The sequence below is a fragment of the Arvicola amphibius genome, chromosome 1 (assembly GCF_903992535.2).
Source record: "Arvicola amphibius chromosome 1, mArvAmp1.2, whole genome shotgun sequence".
Lineage (NCBI taxonomy): Eukaryota > Metazoa > Chordata > Mammalia > Rodentia > Cricetidae > Arvicola > Arvicola amphibius.
In genome coordinates, this window is record NC_052047.1 from 103,131,105 (window position 1) to 103,155,952 (window position 24,848).

Here is a 24,848-nt window from a genome sequence, read left to right on the forward strand (position 1 = left end):
TGAGTTCCTTATATATTTTAGAGATCAGACCTTTGTCAGTTGCAGGGTTGGTGAAGATCTTTTCCCAGTCAGTAGGCTGCCTTTGTGTCTTAGTGACAATGTCCTTTGCTTTACAGAAGCTGCTCAACTTCAGGAGGTCCCATTTATTCAATGTTGCCCTTAAAGTCTGTGCAGCTGGGGTTATGCATAGGAAACGGTTCCCTGTGCCCATTTGTTGTAGAGTACTTCCCACTTTCTCCTCTATCAATCTCAATGTGTTCAAATTAATATTGAGGTCTTTAATCCATTTGGACTTGAGTTTTGTGCATGGTGATAGATATGGATCTACTTTCATTCTTCTACAGGTTGACATCCAGTTATGCCAGCACCATTTGTTGAAGATGCCCTCTTTTTTCCATTGTGTACTTTTGGCTCCTTTATCAAAAATCAGGTGTTCATAGGTTTGTGGTTTAAGATCCGGGTCTTCTATACGATTCCATTGGTCAACTTCTCTGTTCTTATGCCAATACCAAGCCGTTTTCAATACTGTAGCTCTGTAATAGAGTTTGAAGTCAGGGATGGTAATGCCTCCAGAAGTACCTTTATTGTATAAGATTTTTTTGGCTATCCTGGGTTTCTTGTTTTTCCATATAAAGTTGATTATTGTCTTCTCAATCTCTGTGAAGAATTTTAATGGGACCTTGATTGGGATTGCATTGAATCTATAGATTGCTTTTGGTAGAATTGCCATTTTTACTATGTTGATCCTCCCAATCCACGAGCAGGGGAGATCCTTCCATTTTCTGGTATCCTCTTCAATTTCTTTCTTCAAAGACTTAAAGTTCTTGTCATATAAATCCTTCACTTCCTTGGTTAGCGATACTCCCAGATATCTTATGCTATTTGTGGCTATTGTGAAAGGTGATACTTCTCTGATTTCCCTCTCCGCTTCCTTATCCTTTGTGTATAGGAGGGCGACTGATTTTTTGGAGTTGATCTTGTATCCTGCCACGTTACTGAAGGAGTTTATCAGCTGTAGGAGTTCTTTGGTGGAGTTTTTGGGGTCGCTTATGTATACTATCATATCATCTGCAAATAATGAAAGTTTAACTTCTTCCTTTCCAAATTGGATCCCCTTGATTCCCTTATGTTGTCTTATTGCTATTGCTAGAACTTCAAGCACTATATTGAAGAGATAAGGAGAGAGTGGACAGCCTTGTCGTGTTCCTGAATTTAGTGGGATAGCCTTGAGTTTCTCTCCGTTTAATTTGATGTTAGCTGTCGGTTTGCTGTAAATAGCTTTTATTATATTTAGGAATGACCCTTGTATCCCTAATCTCTCCAAGACCTTTATCATAAAAGGGTGCTGAATTTTGTCAAATGCTTTTTCAGCATCTAATGAGATGACCATATGGTTTTTTTCCTTCAGTTTGTTTATATGATGGATTACATTAATAGATTTTCGTATGTTGAACCAGCCCTGCATCTCTGGGATGAAGCCTACTTGATCGTAATGGATAATTTTTCTAATGTGTTCTTGGATTCGGTTTGCCAGTATTTTATTGAGAATTTTTGCGTCCATGTTCATGAGTGAGATTGGCCTGTAATTCTCTTTCTTGGTTGAGTCTTTGTGTGGTTTAGGTATCAGGGTAACTGTAGCTTCATAGAAGGAATTTGGCAGTGACTCTTGTGTTTCTATATTATGAAATACCTTAAGGAGTATAGGTATTAGGTCTTCTTGGAAGTTCTGGTAGAATTCCGCATTGAAACCATCTGGTCCTGGGCTCTTTTTGGTAGGGAGGTTTCTGATAACAGTTTCTAATTCTTCGCGACTAACAGGACGATTTAGAGCATTTACCTGGTCCTGGTTTAAACTTTGGTATATGGTATTTATCTAAAAAACTGTCCATTTCTTTTACATTTTCCAATTTTGTGGCATACAGGCTTTTGTAGTAAGATCTAATGATTTTCTGAATTTCCTCTGTGTCTGTGGTTATGTCCCCCTTTTCATTTCTGATCTTGTTAATTTGCGTGTTCTCCCTCTGCCGTTTGATTAGATTGGCTAAGGGTTTGTCAATCTTGTTGATTTTCTCCAAGAACCAGCTTCTTGTTTCATTGATTCTTTGGATTGTTTTCTGTGTTTCTATTTTGTTGATTTCTGCCCTCAGTTTGATTATTTCCAGTCTTCTACTTCTCCTAGGTGAGTCTGCTTCTTTTTTTTCCAGAGCTTTCAGGTGTGCTGTTAAGTCACCAATGAGTGCTTTCTCCGTTTTCTTTAAGTGGGCACTTAGTGCTATGAACTTTCCTCTTAGCACTGCTTTCATTGTGTCCCATAGGTTTGAGTATGTTGTGTCTTTGTTTTCATTAAATTCAAGAAAGACTTTAATTTCTTTCTTTATTTCTTCCTTGACCCAGGTGTGGGTCAGTAGTTGACTGTTCAGTTTCCATGAGTTTGTGGGCCTTCTGGGGGTAGCATTGTTGTTGAATTCTAATTTTAATCCATGGTGATCCGATAAGACACAGGTGGTTACTAATATTTTTTTGTAACTGTGGAAGTTTGCTTTGTTACCAAGTATATGGTCAATTTTCGAAAAGGTTCCATGAGCCGCAGAGAAGAAGGTATATTCTTTCCTATTTGGGTGGAATGTTCTATAGATGTCTGTTAAGTCCATTTGGTTCATTACCTCCATTAAGTCTTTCAATTCTCTGTTAGGTTTCTGTCTGATTGACCTGTCCATTGGTGAGAGAGGAGTGTTGAAGTCTCCAACTATTAGTGTGTGTGGTTTGATGGCTGCCTTGAGTTCTAGAAGTGTTTCTTTTACATAAGTGGGAGCTTTTATATTAGGGGCATAGATATTCAGGATTGAGACTTCATTCTGAAGGATTTTTCCTGTTATGAGTATAAAGTGTCCCTTTCCATCTCTTCTGATTGATTTTAGTTTGAAGTCAACTTTGTTGGAAATTAGTATGGCCACACCCGCTTGTTTCTTAGGGCCATTTGCTTGATAAACCTTTTCCCAACCCTTTACTCTGAGTAGGTGCCTGTCTTTGTGGTTGAGGTGTGTTTCTTGTAAACAGCAAAATGTTGGATTCTGTTTTCGTATCCAGTCTCTTAGCCTGTGCCTTTTTATAGGTGAATTGAGTCCATTGATATTAAGTGATATTAATGACCAGTGGTTGTTAACTTCAGTCATTTTTAGTAGTAGAGTTTGTGTGTTTCCCTTCTTCTAGTTGTGCTGGTGAAGGGTCGCTAGATGCCTGAGTTATTGTCGGCGTTGTTGGACTCCTTGGTTTGTGATTTTCCTTCTATTACTTTCTGCAAGGCTGGATTTGTGGCTGCGTATTGTTTAAATCTGTTTTTGTCCTGGAATATCTTGTTTTCTCCATCAATGGTGAATGCAAGCTTTGCTGGGTATAATAGTCTAGGCTTGCATCCATGTTCCCTAAGTGTCTGTAGCACATCTATCCAAGCTCTTCTGGCTTTCATGGTTTCCATTGAGAAATCAGGTGTAATTCTGATAGGTTTCCCTTTATATGTTACTTGACCTTTTTCCTTTGCAGCTCTTAATATCTGTTCTTTATTCTGTATGTTTTGTGTTTTGATTATTATATGGCGTGGGGATGCTTTCTTTTGATCCAGTCTATTTGGTGTTCTGTAGGCTTCTTGTACCTTCATAGGAACATCCTTCTTTAGGTTGGGGAAGTTTTCTTCTATAATTTTGTTGAATATGTTTTCTGGGCCTTTGAGTTGTAATTCTTCTCCTTCTTCTACCCCAATTATTCTTAGGTTTGGTCTTTTCATGGTGTCCCAGATTTCCTGAATGTTTTGTGTTAAGAATTTGTTAGATTTGTTTAGTTCTTTAATCTGTGAGTTTATTTCTTCTATAGTATCTTCAGAGTCCGAGATTCTTTCTTCCATCTCTTGTATTCGGTTGGAAATACTTGTCTCTGAAGTTTCTGTTCGTTTACTCAGAGTTTCCATTTCCAGTCGTCCCTCAGATTGTGTTTTCTTCAATACCTCCATTTCATTTATCAGGTCTTGTACTATTTCCCTTACCTGTTTGATTGCTTTTTCTTGTTTTTCTTGTTTTTCTTGGGTATCTTTGAGAGATTTATTTATTTCGTCTACCTTTTTGTTTGTCATCTCCATTTCTTTATGGCAGTTTTTTACCTCCTGTTTAAGGTCCTCTATTATTTTTATAAAGTACTGTTTAATGTCGGTTTCTTCTATATCTTCTGGGGTAGGGTGTTCAATTCTTGTTGTTTCGGGATGTCTGGCTTGTGGTGATGTCATGTTGCCTTTCATGTTGTTGGAGGAGCTCCTGCATTGGCGCCTGCCCATCTCTTCCTTCAAAAGGAGCGCGGAGGTGTTTGGTGTCCCCAAAGAATGATGGATCCTCCCCAAAGAATGATGGATCCTCCTGCAGACTGTGAGGTCCCCTTGCAGGCCAAGCAGCTCTCAGACAAAGGCCTACCTTGCTCCGGGCAGTCAAATGAAGGAGGGGACCTCCCACCGGCCTGGGAGCACTCAATTCCAGGTCCCCAGAGCCCAAACAGGCTGAGCTGTGGGATTTTGTGGCCCCAAAGACGGGAGGATGAGGAAGGGGGAGGGGGGGAGGATTCTGGGTGCAAGCTGGGAAGGGACAGGGAGAGAGAGGTGGTATCCGGGGAGAATAACCCCTGCAGGAAGAGCAGGAAGTGTGCTGGTGGCAGGGGGAGTTGTGGAGAGTCGGTGGTCCCTCACCGGGCAGCTGCCGCGGTTCGGGCACTCACTCCTCACTCACCCCAAAGAACGATGGATCCTCCTGCAGACTTTCAGGTCCCCTTGCAGGCCAAGCAGCTCTCAGACAAAGGCCTACCTTGCTCCGGGCAGTCAAATGAAGGAGGGGACCTCCCACCGGCCTGGGTGCACTCAATTCCAGGTCCCCAGAGCCCAAACAGGCTGAGCTGTGGGATTTTGTGGCCCCAAAGACGGGAGGATGAGGAAGGGGGAGGGGGGGAGGATTCTGGGTGCAAGCTGGGAAGGGACAGGGAGAGAGAGGCAGTATCCGGGGAGAATAACCCCTGCAGGAAGAGCAGGAAGTGTGCTGGTGGCAGGGGGGGTTGTGGAGAGTCGGTGGTCCCTCACCGGGCAGCTGCCGCGGTTCGGGCACTCACTCCTCACTCACCCCAAAGAACGATGGATCCTCCTGCAGATTTTCAGGTCCCCTTGCAGGCCAAGCAGCTCTCGGACCTTATCATAACTTTTTAACAGATTTTGATTATCAAATTCAACAGTATGAATTCTTTCAGATAATTTCTCAACACTCTTTGACAGGAATTGAATTTGTCAAATTAAAGTTAATCTTTTCAATGGTATTATTTTTTTCAGCTAACTTTTGATTTTTGATAATTTTCAATTTTCTTGTCAACTAGTCCGTAAAGACTAATTTCTAAAAGCACTTCATTCTTGGCTCTGTTATCAAACCATTTTCCTAAGGATATAGTATGAATAACAAAACTAAGTCCCAATATCAAATAAATAGATGTAGCTGAAAAACCGTATAAACATTGTAGAATACCATCCATTGTATAAGCAAAAAGGTTATTAAATTCCTGGATGGTGCTATTTTCAACAATTATATAGCTCTCAAATTTATTTGTTTATTAATCAAATTAACTTAGCTTCATTATGAGACTTCTGTAAATTGTTGTAGGTATAATAATCTTCATTGGCCAGCAGATGTTACAGTTGCTGTTACATGGTGGAGAGTCAAGACCAGTGGTGTTGTGACCAGTCCCATTCAGTTCCACCTTGGTGCCTGCTTCATTACTGACAAATAATGCTTTGCTTGACAAATTAACATCAATTAAATCGATTCCATATAGGGAGAGAATTTTTTGGTTTCCAGAATATCAAGGAACCTGGACCTTATGAGCCAGGAACACAAATTGGAAGCTGTGCTAGTTGCTGTGGCAGGGAAAGCTGTGATGTGGGGGAGCAAGCACGAGCCTGTGAAATTGTCAAGTTGCTGTGGTAGCTCCACTGTGGCGGGGTTTTGTCAAAATACTGCTTACGTGAAATAAAGCCAGGCGGATAGGGGTGGAGTGGGAGACTTTCCGGGTGGCGGACCTTTGGACTGGTCCTGATAGGCATGGAGTTGGGATTCACCTGGGCTCCAGATGTAGATGGACGCTATAAACTTGTCCCACACAAGCTCAGAATTGAGTATAATAAAGGGTTCTTTATTTAGGGGTAGTCTCACAAATCACAGTCCTCTGTACGAGCAGGGAACATGAACTGAAACCAGTAACCAAGAGAAAAAGAGGCCGCACAAGCTTTAAATCTATTTACAGTACAAGAGACGGCACCCAAGCGGGCTGGTATCTTAAAGGCTATTGACTCTAGGAGTTACCACAGCATTGGGTATATTTAGCTATATGCCTTTTAAGAAGAGGATGTGTTTATTAAATATAGTCTAAGTTATGTGCTCGTGTTCTCAATGGCATTATCTAAACTGGTTATCTAGCATGTTCTAAGTACTTATACATGTACTTTCTGTTGTGGAATTGGCATGATAGCAGCAGTCAGTACAGAACTAAGTATATTTCAGACAGACAAGCTGTGTTTCCTACATATGCTAAAATACTGCTGAGTTTTGTATAAACACGGTGAATTGGAACAACATAATACATTCTGGTTGTTAGGGAACTAAGAAAACCATTTTTAAATGTTTTTATATAATTCTGTTTTAAGTATCGTAATAATGTTGCTTTTACTCTGAACTGAATAAAAGAAAAAATGTGAAAGGGATTTTTGCTATTTTCAGTTTTATGTTTGAGAATCTTACTGTTTATAGCCAATGCTGGCCTTAAATTTTACAATATAGCTGGCAGGCCTCAAGATTTTAATTCTCTCTTGCCTATTTCTTCCAAATGCAGTAATTACTGGTGTGTATTACCACCCATATTAGAATATATTTGCCTGTATAACTTTTTAGTCAGAAATACAAGGGATAGCTATATATCTGATGGATATATATATATATGTATATATATATATATTCATTCGTTCATTTGATAAACTATGTATGGTGATTTGTGCCTGTAATCCTAGCACAATGGGAAAATAAGGCAGGAGGAAAAAGTTCAAGGCCTACTTGAATAGCATAGTGAGTTCAAGGCCAGCCTGAATCATATGATACTTTATCTTAAAAAAACAAAGCCAACAAACAAAAAAAGTTCAAAAATATAAACCCCAAGCAAAACTAGTTATTTAGCAGATTTCATTTACCCATATTTTTTGTCTGTTATAATGTGTGACTTTCAGATAATCTTTACTAATAATGATATTTTGAGATAGAGAAGCAATTTAATTAGAATCATAAAAAGCTATAATTCCAGATGATCTAGATGTAAGTATTATTCAAGATCTAGATGTAATTAATTATTCATCTGTTTAAATTCTTAACTATCAATACTTTGTTAATCATTGTATTTGGGTGTTACACATGCTGGTGTTTATTTTTCTTTCAACTTTCATTTCTTTAAAATTTTTTTTATTAGAAAAGAGCAGACTAGACCTGGGGATATGATAGAGGCCTTGTTTAGCATGCACAGACCCCTTGGTTTGATCCTAGACCACATAAAACTGGTCATGGTAGCACATGCATATAATCCCAATGCTCAGGAGGTGGAGGCAGGAGGAGTTCAAGATCATCCTTGGCTCCGTGGCAATTTTGCTGAGATTTTGATGGGCATTGCGTTGAATCTGTGTAAACATCACTTTTTTTCCTATATCCTTTGTGTCTATCAACACTATATTTAATTTTTGGTCTCTTTATTGGTCTGTGACAATGTTTCATTCTTTTTTTTTATGCTGTGTGTGTGTGTGTGTTAAGAATCGAATGGAGGTCCTCTGGAAACCAATCAGTGCTCTTAGCCACTGAACCATCTCTCTTGTTCCAAAGTATTGCCTTCTTGGTGTGTGTGTGTGTGTGTGTGTGTGTGTTTTGTCCCCTTACCTTATAGCACTATAAAACGGTTCGGGAAATTATACAACAAAAGACAAAAGAAAGTATATATACACACTACCCTATTTGATAAAGTTTTTGCACAATAATTTATTAATTCTGCAATGTGTTGTACAGATACCAGAATTAAACAAATAAATACACAAAACACAGATGAAAGAAGCCATGATACTTGATGTTACAATAAACAAGAAGGGAAATATGGAACAAGTAACTTGGGGGATGAATTAGAGGGGACATCTAAACCAAAACATACATAAAATAATCACAAAGATAGATGTACAATATGTGAAAAGCAAAAAATTACATAGACAGATAGACATATAAGTAGTAAAAGATATGTTTCCTAGCTATGACCACTGAAAAATCCCATAAGCAATGACAGCAAAGCAGTCACTATATATGCAGTGCAAAGATCTTGGTTTCCAATACATTTCTTCAATAAAATGAATCAGGGTTCCTTGCAAAAAGGCTTACTTCTAGAGCTGGGGTAGGAAATACCATTTTGGAGATATATTATTCTCCAAAATCATCTGGATTGGTTTGTAAAAATATTGTTTTAAAGGATTAACAGGGTTTTTTTAACCTCTTAATTCTCTATACTTACTGGTGAACTTAGTTTATTTTAGCAATGTACTTAAATTCAATTGTTACGTCTGTAAAAAAAATCAACAAAAAGTTATTTCAAACCTTTCCTTAAAAAGAGTAGTATTAAGGTTGCTGTTGTGGTGCTCCTCTTTAATTCCAGCATTCAGGAAGCAGAGGCAGGTGGATCTTTGTATGTTCAAGCTCAACCAGGTCTACAGAGAGTTCTACGCTAGCTACATAATGAGACCCTGCTTTTAAAAGCAAAAATTGAAAAAGTATTGTGGGCTAGAGAGATGGCTTAATAGTTAAGAGCATTTGCTGCTCTTAGAGAGGGTCTAGATTCAGTTCCTAGCACTTACAGGCTCCTTGGCCTTGAGAGGGAGGGAGGGGAGGTATGGGTGGAGGGAAGGGGAGGGAAGGGGGAGAAGGAGGGGAGGGAAGGGGGAGGAGGAGCGGAGGGAGGGGGGAGGAGGAGGGAAGGAGATGGAAATTTTTAAATATAAAAAAAAATAAACCATGAGAGAATAAATAAATAAATAAATAAATTTAAAAGAGTAAAGTTCATTGTTTCCGTTAAGATGATGTGCGAGTGTGATAAAGCCTATCATCACACCTTCCATCCAGCTTATGCAGTGCACTTACTTTTTAAAGATTATTTATGTAGCATTGGAAATTTTGTGATACAAATGCATAGCATATAAAGAATGTTGTCTTTCCCAGTACACTCTCCCTCCACTCCCCCACACCTGATCCCTCCTGTTCCCACGCCCACCACCACCCACTCCTCTCCCATCCACCTGTAATGTCTATTCTACTTCCCCTTAACAGTGAGATTCATGTGCCCCCCCTCCTTGAGTCTTCCTAGTTACTTAGCTTCTTTGGGTCTGTGGATTGTGGTATGGTTATTCTTTTACTTTATGGCTAATATCCACTTATGAGTGAGTACATGCCATGTTTGTCTTTCTGGGTCTGGGTTACCCCACTCAAGATGGTCTTTCGTAGTTCCATCCATTTTCCAGCAAATTTCATGATGTCATTGTTTTTAACAGATGAGTAGTACTCCATTGTGTAAATGTACCACATTTTCTTTATCCATTATTTGGGCCCAACCTGAGACCCATATATAATGAAAGGCCCACTCCAGAAACTGCCTAAAAGACCAGGACCCAGAGGCTGATCAGCCCAGAGACCTAGGATAGAACCAAACATGACTGGTTTTAAAAAAAAATGAAATTAATCCTAATGATACTCTGCTGTACTCATAGATTGTTGCCTAGCCCACTTGTCATTAGAGACCCACAACCAAACATTAGGCTGACTTCTGGGAGTCCTGAGGAAGAGGAAAGATTATGGGAGCTATAACAGAAGGAGCTGGAGTGTCTCTGACTCTGTTACCTGCTTTTGGGACCCTTTATTCCTACCTTATTGTCTCACCTAGCCTTAATAGGAAAGTTGGTGCCCAGTCTCCTTGGTATACTTGGTATACCATGCCTGACTAATATTCATGGGAGGATTGCCCTTTTCTGAAGAGAAAGGAGGAGGAGGAAGAGGAGTAGATGGAGGAGATTTAAGGGGGGTGTTAAAAGGAGAGGAAGGAGGGGAAACTGTGATGGGACTGGGAAGACATCAATTAATAATAATAATAATAATAATAATAATAATAATAATAATAATAAAGAATGTTGTTTCCTAATATTTAAAAAAGCGACCTGATGCCAATCTCTTAGTAAAATTTAGGTTTCAATTTTATTCTGTGCCGTTTAAAGAATGTACATGCAGAATGGCTCTGGGAGAGCCAAGGAGCACACTCCTCAGCTTGCTGGCTTGAATGGGCAGAGGTTATACCATCAGTTCATTTCCCAGTGTCTACTTAACACTGGCTTTCTTTGTATTTCTTCACTTGTTAGGGAAATACAGCAAGTGTTATTGAATGTTAAAAACAAAACAAGTATTATATCAGACACTGATGGCTTTTTAAAAAGTTGGAATAGGATGTCATTGGATGTTCCAAAGGCTGTCTGATAGTATACATTTTTATGGGAGTCACTACTTTAGTGGGAATTAGATTGCTAGTCAAAGGAACTTTTTGTATCTGGTGTTCAAATCAATGTAAATAAATGTATACCTAGTGGACCAGTCTTAGAGAGTAACTCCCTGTGGGCCAGGGGAGTGACTGAAGAAAGGTCCTTTAAATATATATAGCCAGCCATAATTTTTTTTTAGCAAATTAATTAGTGTTGATAATTTTCTTTGTAACAGACCATTTATCTCTCTGATGTAGCTTTAAGTATAATTTAGAAGATGAGCTAGTTAATTTAAGTATATAAAATGCCCTCAGAGGCATGAAATGTTATTTAGGACTGTACTGATATTTCTGAGTATCTACGCAGATTAGATCTTGAACAGCTGCAGAGCACATAGAAGTCGTGATTCCTGTCGCTGTGAACTAACTTGAATAAAGTCTTTCATTTAGAGAGCTCACTGTTTGTCCAGTTTTATGAATCTCTCAACTCATCTCTGAAAGGTTTATTCAGTTTAATACAGTCCAGCTTTGTGATTGAGAACTCTAGAAACTGCTTTTGTGATTTAGAATGCATAAAAAGTTAAATTAATGTGATAATTTTTAGAATTAGATAAAATCTACTTTGAATGAGGTCTTTCTATAAAAATTTTGAGAACTTTGGATGTAGCTCAAACTTAGCCTGTCATTTTGATACTGTCCTGGAACTTGCTGTGTAGACCAGGCTGCTCTCAAACTTGCGGTCATACTTTTTACTTCTGTTTCCCAAGTTCTGGGGTTACAGGCGTGTACCACCATGCCTGACTCAAATTTAACTGTCTATGAACTATAACACAGTAAGTAAAATCTGAATATTTTAAAGTTTCCTTTTTTCTTTGTGGTTTTAAAGTTTACTTTTTCTTACAGTGTTAAGTTAAACAGTTTGTTTCTTCTGTATAAACTTGAAGAGTGCTGCCTGACATTCTGTTCTTTTCCTTATCTTAAGAGGCTCATTTCTTAGACCATGTTCTATGTGAAATGTTCTACAGACACTTTGTAGAGTTAATAAGGCTGGAAATCAAATCATTATCTTATAAATTATATGTTACATCATCTGTTTCTTATTGGGGTATTTATATTACTTTTTTTCTTCTAGTGACTTGCATGTTGCTTGGCATTTTCTGTTGCATACCTCTTTTTCTTTCAATAGATAGTGAGTTTTTTCAATTCACAGATCTTGACTTAGTTCAAATTTTACAAAAAATAATGTGCAGCATGAAATAAATTTCAGGGAATTTTTCTTTTTGCGGGGGACGGGGATGGGACGTGTTTCTCTGTGTAACATCCCTACCTATTCTGGAATTAGCTCTTGTAGACCAGAATGACCTCGAACGCAGAGAGATTTGTCTGCCTCTGCCTCCCAAGTGCTGAAATTAAAGGCTTTCATCACCACTGTCCGACTCAGGATTTTTTTTTCATTGCTTTGGAACACAAACATAATCTTCAGTCATGAGAGTAGACAAATTTTACTGAGGAATTTATTTGTAGTTAAAATTAATAGTTGTTGTATCATATTTTCCTATGTAAAAATTAAGGACCATAGAAATTTTAATCCAAACATTTTAAATCTACAATGACAAAAACACCAAAGATTGGTATTATAATTGGGATCAGAGTAATATAAATGAAGTTTATTCATGTAGTCAGTGGATTTTTAGCATCAACTAAATGCTACCCACTCTGTTATAGCCTGTGCCTATAGTACTTTATTAATAAATAAACATGATCCTTACCTAATGGAACTTACAGTCAATAAACAGGAACAAATATTTAAATAAGAGAGTAACAGGATATGAGGATTATGAATAAATAGGATTGCATGACCATAACTGAATGGAGGTATAGATAGTGATTAAAAAGAGGAAAAAGGTAAGGACTTACCTAGCTTATACACTCTAAATAGTTTCTTAGGTGTCCATGAAAAACTAACTTATTTTGGGTCTGAACCAGGAACTGGAAAAGAAAGAATAAGTCAAAAACTGTTTGGGTCATGATAATGGAGCCAGTTTGGAGAACCCCCTACAGACCATATATGTGACTGCAATTAATTAGAACACATTCATTATTTAAAATATGAGTTTATAATGGGTCAGAACTGAACAATCAAATATTCTATTTTTCCATTAAGAACTGTATTTCAGGCCAGGCCATGGTAGTGGACGCCTTTAATTCTAGCTCTTGGGAGGCAAAGGCAGGCGGATCTCTGTGAGTTTGCGGCCAGCCTGGTCTACAGAGCGAGTGCCAGGACAGGCTCCAAAGCTACACAGAGAAACTGTGTCTCGGGGAGGGGGGGGAAGAATTGTATCTCAGGAGAACCAAATAGTTCAGAAAGATAGTTTGTTCATGTAGAATTCCAACCTGTAAATAAATAATAACATTATTTTAGTAGAATGAAATGAATTACCTGTGCGTTAAAATTGTCTGTCTTTTTTTGCTTAAACTTATGAGTGTTTGTTTAGGAAGTATAAGAGTCTTTAAAAGAAAGGGAGGTAAGAGTTTGGCAGGTATGATTGTGAGATGCTAGGAAGGTATTTCATATGGTGAAAATGACATGAGCAAAGTGCAGAAATAAGAAAAATACTGTTGTGTAGCCAATAGGAGCTTAGCAGCTGGACTCCCCAGAGTATAAACAGTTAAGTGGAAGTACTGGAGATTATAGTTAAGATGAGTTCTCAGAATGCATAGTACCTGAAAATAGTGAAACCCAACTATTTCCAAGTTTAGGAAGAACTTAAGATCCAAAGGCGCTTTAGTTCTTGTTATGCATTGGATGATAGATGGGTAGATACATTTCCTCTCCTCATATTCAAGAGTTTTGCTGTAATTTAGAAATGTGGGCCATGCCTCAGCCAGATTACAGTAGGAGCCTTAAATGCCAGCTGTGTGATTAGTCAAATAGTTTGGTGATATGAAATGGATATTCCTTAAGTCCCACTTTTCTCACCCTTAAATATTTTTAACAGGGTATCCAGAAGTTGGCTAGTCAATATCTGAAGAGAGATTGGCCTGGAATAAAAAGTGATGATCGGAATGATTACAGGTAACTTACTAAATTGTGTGTGTGTGTGTGTGTGTGTGTGTGTGTGTGTGTGTGTAGGTCAGAGCTTAGCCTCAGATATCATTTCTTCTCTGGTACCATCAATTTGTTTTTTATTACAGAGTCTCTTACTGGACCCTGAAGTTTGCCAATTAGACTAGGCTGGTTGGCCAGCAAGCCCTAGGGAGCATCTTTTCTCTACCTCTCCAGTGTTGAGATTACAAGCATATGCCACTACAACAAGTATTTTAATGTAGTTGCTGGGAATTGAACTCAATTTTCATGCTTGCATGGCATGTACTTTGTACATACTGAGTCGTGATTCCAGTTTCTTCCTTGTTTTTTAAAATGGTTTTACTCAGAGGCCTATTACAGTTAAATAATGTGATACTCCAGTTTTTAAAAGGATTACCTTTTTCTTTGCCTGTTTTAAAGACATAATTATTTTAAAAATTTATATTCCATAGCATGAATAAACTTTGTAAATTAGATTATTTCAACATATCTTAATCCAGAATTATATATGAATACCCACATATGGAAATGAAAGAACAGAGAAACAGGTTGTTTTCTTATGAGTCTGTGATAATGGAACATTGTTGCAATAGTAATGGAACAAGATTACACTGCTATCATGCTCATTGACTTATTAAAACAAATCTTTAATTTTCAAACTTGAGATCTTTGTGAATGAGTATTTTAATAACGAGTGAGAAGTACTTTGTATGTAGCATGATACTTACATTGGAAATGTATGTATATGAAAGGTGTGGAAAAGCTCACCAGTTTATGTTCCACATAAAACTTTTCAAGAAGGCCGGCGACAGCAGAATACAGGTTTGTCCTCAGTAACCTACCAGTATCTGGTGATTTTGTTTAGACTTTGATACCTTTGGGGGCATCAAAATTTGAAAATACTTATTGGTTTTTGTGCTCAGGGATGTCATTAGTTTGGGAGGTAGAGAAGCCAAAAAACTCAGCATTTACCATCTTCTTGGAATTAAGACCATTTCGAACAAACAGTAGTAAAAGAAAAAAAAGTGAGTAGTTAAGAGTCCAGTTTAAAGCCTGACTCAGAAAGCATGCAACTGAAACGTCCATGAAGACTGACGTTATGAAATCATTTCCTAAGATGGGGCTAGAGCTGGGCAGTGGTAGAGCACAACTTTAATCCCAGTATGATCTTTTGTGAATTTGAGGTCAGCCTGGTCTACAGCAAATTCCAAGACAGCAAGGGCTGTTTCGTGGAGAAACCCTGTCTCGATCCCCTCCCTCCTCCCAGAGAATGGACAGGGCTAGAAAATGGAATGTGAAAAGAAATCTAAAAATTATTTACACTGGCAGAGTTCAGCTTGCATAGCTACAAAATAATAGATAGTATAATTTTAATATTAAAGTAAAATAAGAAATAAAAATGAGAGATTTTTATGAACGTATTAGTATGTTAACAGTTCGCTGAGGGGAAAGAGATAGTAAAGTAAAGCCCGCGCTTAGTAAACAAGCTCTGCATTACTGATGTCACTCAGCCTTCCAGGACAGACTGTGTTGCTGATGCAGGATTACAAGTGATGGATGAGCTGTATTCTAGTTTGTTTGAAAGAAGGGAATGGCTATTCTTCCAGGCAAGCTTATAAAAGAGGTGTTTTAACCCAACAGCTACTGAATATTTAGTAATTGCCAGAGACCTTGTAGGACTTTGCTCACATTTATGATTATTAAAACAACCCAGTGAGGGAAATATAATTATTCTTATTTTATATAACAAGTTAGCTGTTAGAGTAAACTTTAGGATTAGAGACCTTGAAAGATATGGTGTCTGTTTTTCAGGAACTTACAGAAAGTAGTCACTATAACAGATGTCAAATTTGGAAGTAGTAGAAGTGGATATGACAGAAAAACCTCGGCTTATAGCACTTAGTCTTTTTTTAAAAGATTTATTTAGTATGTGTACAACATTCCTTCCATGTATATTTGCATGCCAGAAGAGGGCACCAGATTTCATTATAGATGGCTGTGAGCCACCATGTGGGTGCTGGGAATTGAACTCAGGACCTCTGGAAGAGCAGTCAGTGCTTTTAACCTCTGAGCCATCTCTCCAGCCCTATAGCACTTAGTCTTAAGAAATGTGCAAGATGTTGCCAGACAGACAACTTGGTGAAAGGAATTGAGCAGAAGTAACCTCTTGAAGATGTGGCGCATAGGAAAATATGGTATTGGATAACAGTAAAAGTTCAGGAAGGCTATTGTGAAATGTGTAGGTCAGAGGGTAAACCTGGCACTGGGTGTGGTAGGTATGTAGGTAAGCATCATAAATGGCTTTCATGATCATGCCTTAGGGGTTTATAATTTTATTTAGAAGGTAACAAAGGCATTGAAGAATGTCAGTAGAGAAGCTCACAACTAACTCCACAGTCACAGTACAAGGTAGAGTTGCACAAAAATGCCCAAAATATACCATCATAATTTATCTTCATCAGAATAATAAAAATTATACTAAAAATGAGGTTGTGGGGAAGATTTCAGAGGTTTCTAAGAGAGTGAAGCCAGAGACTTACAGTTGATTTGGTTTGGGGGATTGTCAGATTTATTCTGAAGCAATTATAGACAGCTTCCTCTGTATCTAAAATAGTTCTTGGCACAGAAGACACTTGATAAATATTTACTTCTTTTAAAAAAAAGTAGAAATGGAGGGAGAATTAAACAGTGACTCCCAGGGGGTTTTCTTTCAGTCTTTCATATTATTTTATTTTCTTCCTTTAAGCTAGTAATATAATATCCAATTTTTGTTGTAACTGGTAGGTCTGCCTGCAGACTTATCCAGTTTACAGGCAAGGCTGATGCTGCTTCTTGATTATAGTTCCACCATGGGCTCTGGTCATCCAGCCCAAGTTACTCCCTTGCCTGATTTTATCCTCACTATATTGTATGGCCACTTCACTGAATCTCTTTCTAGATTTTACCTTTTCCATGGCTTTCATGATTTTGTCACGTTTTTTCATTTAGAATGTGTCTACCTTACTGCATTGGCACCACCTTTGGGCTCTGAGCTTTTTTGCCAGCACTGTACTCCCAGAAGCTGTATTTCCTTTTCTCCCTTTTCCAGAGCCACATTTCCCCTTCAGCGGCAACTTCTAAGCTTGCTCTTGAGCTCCCAACCGTCCTGGTGGTAGTAAACAGTCTACACCCAGAAATTTTAACTTAGGCAACTTGAGAGGATGATGAAGGTATTCTGGAGAACACAATAGAGAGATCATAACTGAGGGTAAAATGGCAATTGCCAGTTTAAAAAACTTAATTCCTTTTACTTTGGGAGATTATAATACAGTTACATCATTTCCCCCCCCCCCTTCCCTTTCATCTCTCCAAACTTTTCCATATACCCCTCCATTATCTCTTTCAAATTCATGGCTTTTTTCATTAATTATTGCTAAATATGTATATGTGTGAATGTGTGTTTATATATAATTTACATATATTCCTAATATATATTCCTATATATAATATACATATATTCCTAAATATGTATGTACAGCTGGTTCAGAATTATGTTAATTTATTATTATTATTATTATTATTATTATTATTATTATTATTATCCCATACCCAGACCCGGACCCAGAAAGATGAACATAGTATATACTCACTCATAAATGGATACTAGCTGTAAAGCAAAGGATAACGAGCCTATAGTCCACGACCCTAGAGAAGCTAAGAAACAAGGTGAATCCTAAGAAAAACATATATAGATCCACCTGGAAAGGGGAAATAGAAAAGAGCTTCTGGAAAAATTGGGGGCATGGGAGTGAAGGAAGAAAGGAGAGTGGAAGGGGATGAGGAAGGGAGAAGGATAACATGAGAAAGGGGTAGTCGAGATTGAGGAAAGAAAAAGATGGAGAGCAAGGAAAGAGATATTTTGATTGAGGGAGCCATTATGGAGCTAGCAAGAAACCTGGCACTGGAGGAATTCCTGGGAATCCACAAGGATGACCCCAGCTAAGACCCTAAGCAATAGAGGGGAGGGGGCCCAAACTGGCCTTGCCCTCTAGTCAGGTGGATGAATAATGTGGATGTCACCATAGAACCTTCATCCAGCAACTGATGGGAACAGAGGCAGAGACCCGCAGCAGAGCACTGGGCTGAGCTCCCAAAGTCCAGCTGAAGAATGGGAGAAGTCAGATATGAGCAAAGAGATTCTCTATCTTTTAAAAATCTCCTGCCCCCTCTTCTGAGCCTTAGGTGCCTGAGTGTCTTGTAGAGCTATCTGTTGGGAATGGACCTGCCAATTTTTATTTATTTATTTATTTGAAGCTTATTTTGTTTTAGTGTTAGTAATTTCAGCTTCCTGTTTAATTTAGTTATAGTTTGGTTTAGTTAAAAAAAATTTTTATCAAAGTAATATATGATTATCATTAGTTAAATAGTACAGAAGAGTACAAACAGTACAAAGTTAACCTCTTCTTTTCCTCGTATCATCTACCCACATTCTGTTCCCTGGAGTAATTGCTGTAAGAGGCATGTGATCTACTTTCACCTTTTTTTTCTATGTGATTTATTCATGACCATAATATTTAAAGCTTTTTTTTAGATTTATTTGTTTATTATGTATACAGTGTTCTGCTTGCATGTATGCCTGCAAGCCAGAAGAGGGCACCCGTTCTCATTATGGATGGTTGTGAGCCACCATGTGGTTGCTGGGAATTGAAATTGGGACCTCTGGGAGAGCAGCCAGTGCTATTAACTACTGAGCCATCTCTCCAGCCCCAGCTTTGATTTTTGTTTTTTGGTTTTGTTGTTTTTGATTTTATTTTTTTGTTTTGGTTTTTTGGGTTTTTTGGGTTTTTAAGACCGATCTGGCTGGAACTCACTTTGTAGACTAGGTGGCCTTTATCTGCCTGCTTCTGCCTCCTGAGTGCTGGGATTACAGGTGTGCGCCACCACTGCCCACCTAGCTTTGTTATTTTTAACAGGACTTAAGAGCTATTGTGTACATAGTGTTCCTGTGGATGTTTCTCTGCCAGCAAGTGTGCATATGCCTACACTGCACAAAGTCTACTTTAGACAGCCTTTCACAGCTGTGTTCATTTTTTAATGGTTGTTTTAATGTCAGAGTATAGATGATCCATGTCTCATATTTGTTTCCCTGTTGGTGGTTAATTAGTATTATTAATAATGCTGTAATGAATAAATTTCCTGTGCTGACAAATACATCTTTGTTTACTATGAAAGTGTGACTATGTCTGTGGGTTAAATTCTAAGAGAATGAAATTCTGGGTAATGGTTTGGTACATTCAGAATGGTGATATTAGAAATTGTCTACCATAAATTATTTATCAATGTATTTTTATAGTTATTCAAATGTTTATTTAAAATTACTCTTTTCTATTAATTGAGCCGTTCATTTTCATCAGCCTGCCTGATTGGACCTTTATTTTATTTACCAGTGTGATACATGTACCATTAATGCTGTGATGCCACCCCATTGACCTGAAAACTAGACTTTTATAATATTATCTCTGGGGGTATTTTTTTATAATCTTTGCAGGTAGATTTTTTGTGCTTACACTGTCAGTACTCCTCAAAGTTCCCTCCTCAGCTTTCTAGAGATTTCCCTCATCAAACCTGGTTTTACATATTTTCTATATGGCCTGGAGAAATGGATTAGTGGTTATAAACACTGGATGCTCTTCCAAAGGTCCTGGATTCAGTTCCTGGCATCCACGTGTCAGTTCACAGCAGTCTATTACTGAAGTCCCTTGGGATCCTATGCCCTCTTCTGATGTGCCGACAGACATCCAGACAAAACAACTATAAAATAAATAAATATTGTTTGTAAACTGGCACTGACATTTTTATTAGAAAATATGGTTCAATCTAAAACAGAAGATCAGATGTCTTCTACTTCTCTAGATTTCATCTTCTCTATGTTGTTGGCTACTTCTCTCTGCCCACAATTGCTCCCTTTCACAATTCCATTTGCTATAGTGCAACAAACTGCCTTTACCTTTCATCATGACTATCTTCATCTCTGCTGGTGTCCTCCATCCCCTTTGCAATCTTTCTCCCTCCTCTTCTATAAGTTCTTGAGTTCTGAGGTGGGGGATTTGATGGAACCCTCCCTTTTAGACTCTCTCCCATCTACTGCCAAAAAACCTCTCAGAAGTAAACTGGATAACACACTGATTTGATAATATAGCAGGATATCATTAGAAATCTGGTTATTGATTTCTTTTTTCAGACTAGTGCTTTGTTTTTCCCTAGTTCTCTGGACTATCTAGTCTCTGGTTCTTGGTTAGTCAAGCAGTATCAAGAATGGGTTCCTTCTTGTGAAGTCAAATCAGACATTGGTTGTTCTACAACCTACAAGTTCTGTGCCACTATTGCCCTAGCATATTTTGCAAGCAGGACAGATTGTAGGTCAAAGGTTTTGTGGCTGGGATGGTGTCCACATTTCTCTTTCAGTAGCCTGCAGAGTACCTTCCCTCACCAAGGAGAGTAGAATGTAGGGGTGAGGGCTCCTTGTCGGGACCAGTACAACAGACATCTCCATTTTCAGTGAATTGTATGGGTGTTGTTTTTGGCAACAGGGTCCCACTGTCTGATTGTAGAGAGCAACTTTTTGTTTTACCAACAGCCTGGGTTGTTTGGGGATTTCCATAGAGCCCCCTTGGCCAACAACTCAATTAACACAAGTTCGTCCCACCACTGGGAGCCTTTCTCAGCTACAAGAGATGACCAGTCACTTTCATAGATTCCAGGAAACTTCTACTGCACTGGGTTTCTTCACAACCCTCAGGTGCCCCCCATATGCCAACTGTTTCTCCCCATACTCTCTCCTTCCACCCCATCTCCACCCCTCACCTGTCCCTAGTTCACCCATAAAACATTTGCCTCTCCCAGGGAGAGTCCTGAGTCCCCTCTAGACCCCTCTTTCTTACATAACGTCTCTGGGTCTAGGGATTATAGCTTCTTGGTTATCATTTGCTTAACTGCTAATGATACTTTATAAGTGAATACATACCCTCATATATCTTTCTGAGTCTGTCTTACCTCACACAGGATGATTTTTTTTGAGACAGGGTTTCTCTGCAGCTTTTTTTTTTTTTAAGAGCCTGTCCTGGAACTAGCTCTTGTAGACCAGGCTGGCCTCGAACTCACAGAGATCCGCCTGCCTCTGCCTCCCGAGTGCTGGGATTAAAGGCGTGCGCCACCACCGCCCGGCCTGATCTCATTTTTTAAACACTAGTCTCCATTTTAAAAGAGTAAACTCAGTAAGCTAAGTAATATTCCTTTGTGCAAATGTAATTTAACACCCCACTAATAATATAAAGAACACTCACTCACTCATATTCTTTACTCAGGTGCCTCAGTGGCAACACCCTATGAATAGTACAATAACAAGGAAGTAGATACTGATACTGCCTGACAGTATTAAATTCTGCTTAGTTTTCTGATGTTTAGATTGAAGTAGTCACTATGTATTGTGGGGACAGGACATAGGCAGATGTCAGGAGACCTTTATATTAATCCAGGCACAAGATGATAGTGGCTACACCAGTGTAGAAGGAGCTGCGGGCAGGCCTGCTTTTCGTCCTGCCTGGCTTCCGCACGGCTAGCTTATGCCCCAAAATGATTACAGGGAAACTGTATTCTTTTAAACACTGCCTGGCCCATTAGCTCTAGCCTCTTACTGGCTACCTCACATCTTGCTTAACCCATTTCTAATAATCTGTGTAGCACCACAAGGTGGTGGCTTACCGGGAAAGATTCAGCTTGTCTGACCTGGTGGCTGGCTTCATGGTGACTGTCTCACTGCCTTCTTCCTCCCAGCATTCTGTTCTGTCTTCCCCGCCTACCTATGTTCCAACCTATCAGGCCAATCAGTTTTCTTATTAATTAACCAATGAAAGCAACAAATAGATAGAAGACCCACCTACATCACACCAGCTGGGGGCAATGCAGGAGATCATTAGATTCTGTTCTGTAAGTTCAAGCAAACAAAATTCCTTGATGAAACATTTGTGAAATGTAAGAGGAAAAAAAAAAGAACCAATGTTTCAGTGACCATTCACGAGATTAAATAGTTTGCCAGAACTGAGTCTAGGAAAATTAAGTTTGTTCTTGGACATGTTAGATATACAGTGTTTATAAATATCTAATGTATAATCAATCAGTAGTTAAAGATGAGGGAAGCTGTGTGGAAAGATCTTAAAAGATCAGGAATTGTCAGCATAGTGATGTATTTAAATCATGAGCCTGGATGAACTAATATTAAGAGAAACTGGATAGACTCTGGGACACTCTAGCATTTATTGGACTGAAGATACTGAGAAACCAACAAAAGACAGTGAGAGTAGCTAGCCAGGCAGGGTGAGTCAGCAAGAATGATGTCCTGGGAGCTTGGTATTTCACCTTCTTATTAGTGAATGGAAGCAATAAAAACGTGTGAGGTGTGCTACATGGTTATGTTGCTCGAACTTGAACTTGAGCCAGGCATTGTGGTGGATCCTTATAATTCCGAACATTATGAGAAGCTGAGGCCAAGGTATTATGGCAAGGTCAAGGTTGGGTTGAGCTTCATAGTAAATTTTAGGCCAGCCAGGCTGTAGAATGAGACCCTGTCTAAAAACAGCAAACAAACTGGTCTAGAACTTAAACCCAAGTGTTTTACTGGTATCTGAATTCTATGTCTTTTAACAAGGACCTCATTGTTAAGGATATGTTTGCTCCTAGAAATTTTTTAAAATTTTTTAAAACAATTTTAGCCGGGCGGTGGTGGCGCACGCCATTAATCGCAGCACTCGGGAGGCAGAGGCAGGCGGATCTCTGTGAGTTCGAGGCCAGCCTGGTCTACAAGAGCTAGGTCCAGGACAGGCTCTAAAAAAGCTGCAGAAAAACCCTGTCTCGAAAAACCAAAAAAAAAAAAAAGAAAGAAAAGAAAAAAAACAATTTTAAAAAATGTTTTTAGTGAAAAGAATCTCTTTTTATTGTACATTTCAAATGACCTACATCTGTAAACAGAGTGTGCTTTTTATTTCCCAGCCACCCAGACCCGATTAATCACACAAAATGTATATTAATTACAACACTGTTTGGCCAATGGATCAGGCATATTTCTAGCTAGCTGTTACATCATCAATTAACCCATTTCTATTAGTCTATGTATTCCATGTGGCCGTGGCGTTACCTCATTTTCTACATGTCTTGTTTTCTTGGCAACTGGCTGACGTCTGTAGACTGAGCCTTTCCTCTTCCTAGAATTCTCCTCGTCTGGTCACCCACCTGTACTTTCTGCCTGGCTACTGTCCAGTCAGCGTTTAATTAAACCAATACAAATGACAAATATTTACAGGGTACAAGAGCATTATTCCACAGCACTTCCCCTTTTTTTCTTTTCAAAACAAGAACTCTGAATCTAATCTCCTTTGTTTAGTTTTTTTCCTGATCATTATCCAAAACAACTTATAGCCAACACTAAACAAAGACAAACATTCATAATCCATTTTTTGGGAGTGTGGATGTAGTTTTCTAGGCTACTTCCTGCTGATTGGGAGTGTTGATAATATTCTGGGGGTAGCCAAAGAAAATTAAGGATGATGGTCAAGTCATGACTGGAGTATTCTTTGAGACTAGATCATCTCAGCCAACAGTCTTGAGGCTATTCTGGGTGAAGAACTCAGAGGAAACTGCAACAGTCTCTCTGAAACATTAGGTCATCTGGCCATCCGTGCTACTGTCAGAGATTATTGTTCATGGGGTTCTTCCTTGATCAAACCTGAATGAATCCACAGCCTCTCATTTCCTGTGGAAACAAAAGCAAAAGTTCTTTTGTGAAGTAATATATCTTTTGACTTAAAATTTGGACTTAGGGCATTTTCAAAATATATAGCTTGGATCAGTCCAGCAGCATTTATACTCAAATGTCTTTTAGCAGCTGTTGCTCCTTCCTCAGCAGTCAAACAATTCAAAGACATCACAATAACTAAAGTATCCATATTCTCTGTGTGTTTTCCATCTTTACATGGTTTTAATTTTTTTCTTTTTCTTTTAAATTTTTGGGATTTTTAAAAAAATTTTAATACAATTTTTATTGATATTTATTGAGTTCTACATTTTTCTCTGTTCCCCTCCCTGCCTCTCCCCTCCTCCTTTCAATTCTCCCCCAAGGTCTCCATGCTCCCAGTTTACTCAGGAGATCTTGTCTTTTTCTACTTTCTACTTCCCATGTAGATTATATCTATGTAAGTCTCTCTTAGTATCCTCATTGTTGTATAAATTCTCTGGGATTGTGTTTTGTAGGCTGGTTTTCTTTGATTTCTGTTTTAAAACCACCTATGAGTGAGTACATGTGATAATTGTCTTTCTTTGTCTGGGTTACCTCACTCAAAATAATGTTTCCTAGCTCCATCCATTTTCCTGAAAATTCAAGCTGTCATTTTTCTTTCTGCTGTGCAATACTCCATTGTGTAAATGTACCACATTTTTCTTATCCATTCTTCGGCTGAGGGGCATTTGGGATGTTTCCAAGTTCTGGCTATGACAAACAAAGCTGCTATAAACATAGTTGAACACATATCCTGTGGCACAATTGAGCATCCTTTGGATATATACCCAAAAGTGGTATTACTGAGTCTTGAGGAAGGTTGTTTCCTAATTTTCTGAGAAATCACCACATTGACATCCAAAGGGGTTGTACCAACTTGTAGTTCCACCAGCAATGAAGTGTTCCCTTTCCCCACAACCTCTCCAGCATAAGATGTCATCAGTGTTTTTGATCTTGGCCATTCTTACAGGAGTAAGATGGAATCTCAGAGTTGTTTTGATTTGCATTTCTCTGATGACTAAGGATGTTGAACATTTCCTTAAGTGTCTTTCAGCCATTTTAGATTCCTCTGTTGAGAGTTCTCTGTTTAGGTCTGTACTCCATTTTCTTTATTGGATTATTTGTTCTTTTGATGACTGATTTTTTTTTGAGTTCTTTGTATATTTTGGAGATCTGACCTCTGTCTAATGTGAGGTTGGTAAAGATCTTTTCCCATTCTGTAGGCTGTCATTTTGTCTTGTTGACAGTGTTCTTTGCTTTTCAGAAGCTTTTACATTTATTAATTGTATCTTTCAGTGTCTGTGCTGCTGGGGTTATATTTAGGAAGTGGTCTCCAGTGCCAATGCGTTCAAG

General features: G+C 38.5%; 1 protein-coding gene across 3 annotated transcripts in view; it reads left to right on the plus strand.

Moving 5' to 3' along the window:
* The window catches only part of Fchsd2 (FCH and double SH3 domains 2), a 259,952-nt gene that overhangs the window by 93,910 nt on the left and 141,194 nt on the right, over window positions 1–24,848 (plus strand). Inside the window, exon 1 of one of the 3 annotated variants that reach the window (XM_038325835.2) lies at window positions 13,604–13,678. The exons of the other annotated variants lie outside the window; for them this stretch is intronic. The gene's annotated coding sequence lies outside the window, so the exon portion shown is untranslated. Of the gene's footprint in view, window positions 1–13,603; window positions 13,679–24,848 lie in introns of those variants that run through there. 3 annotated transcript variants of the gene reach the window in all.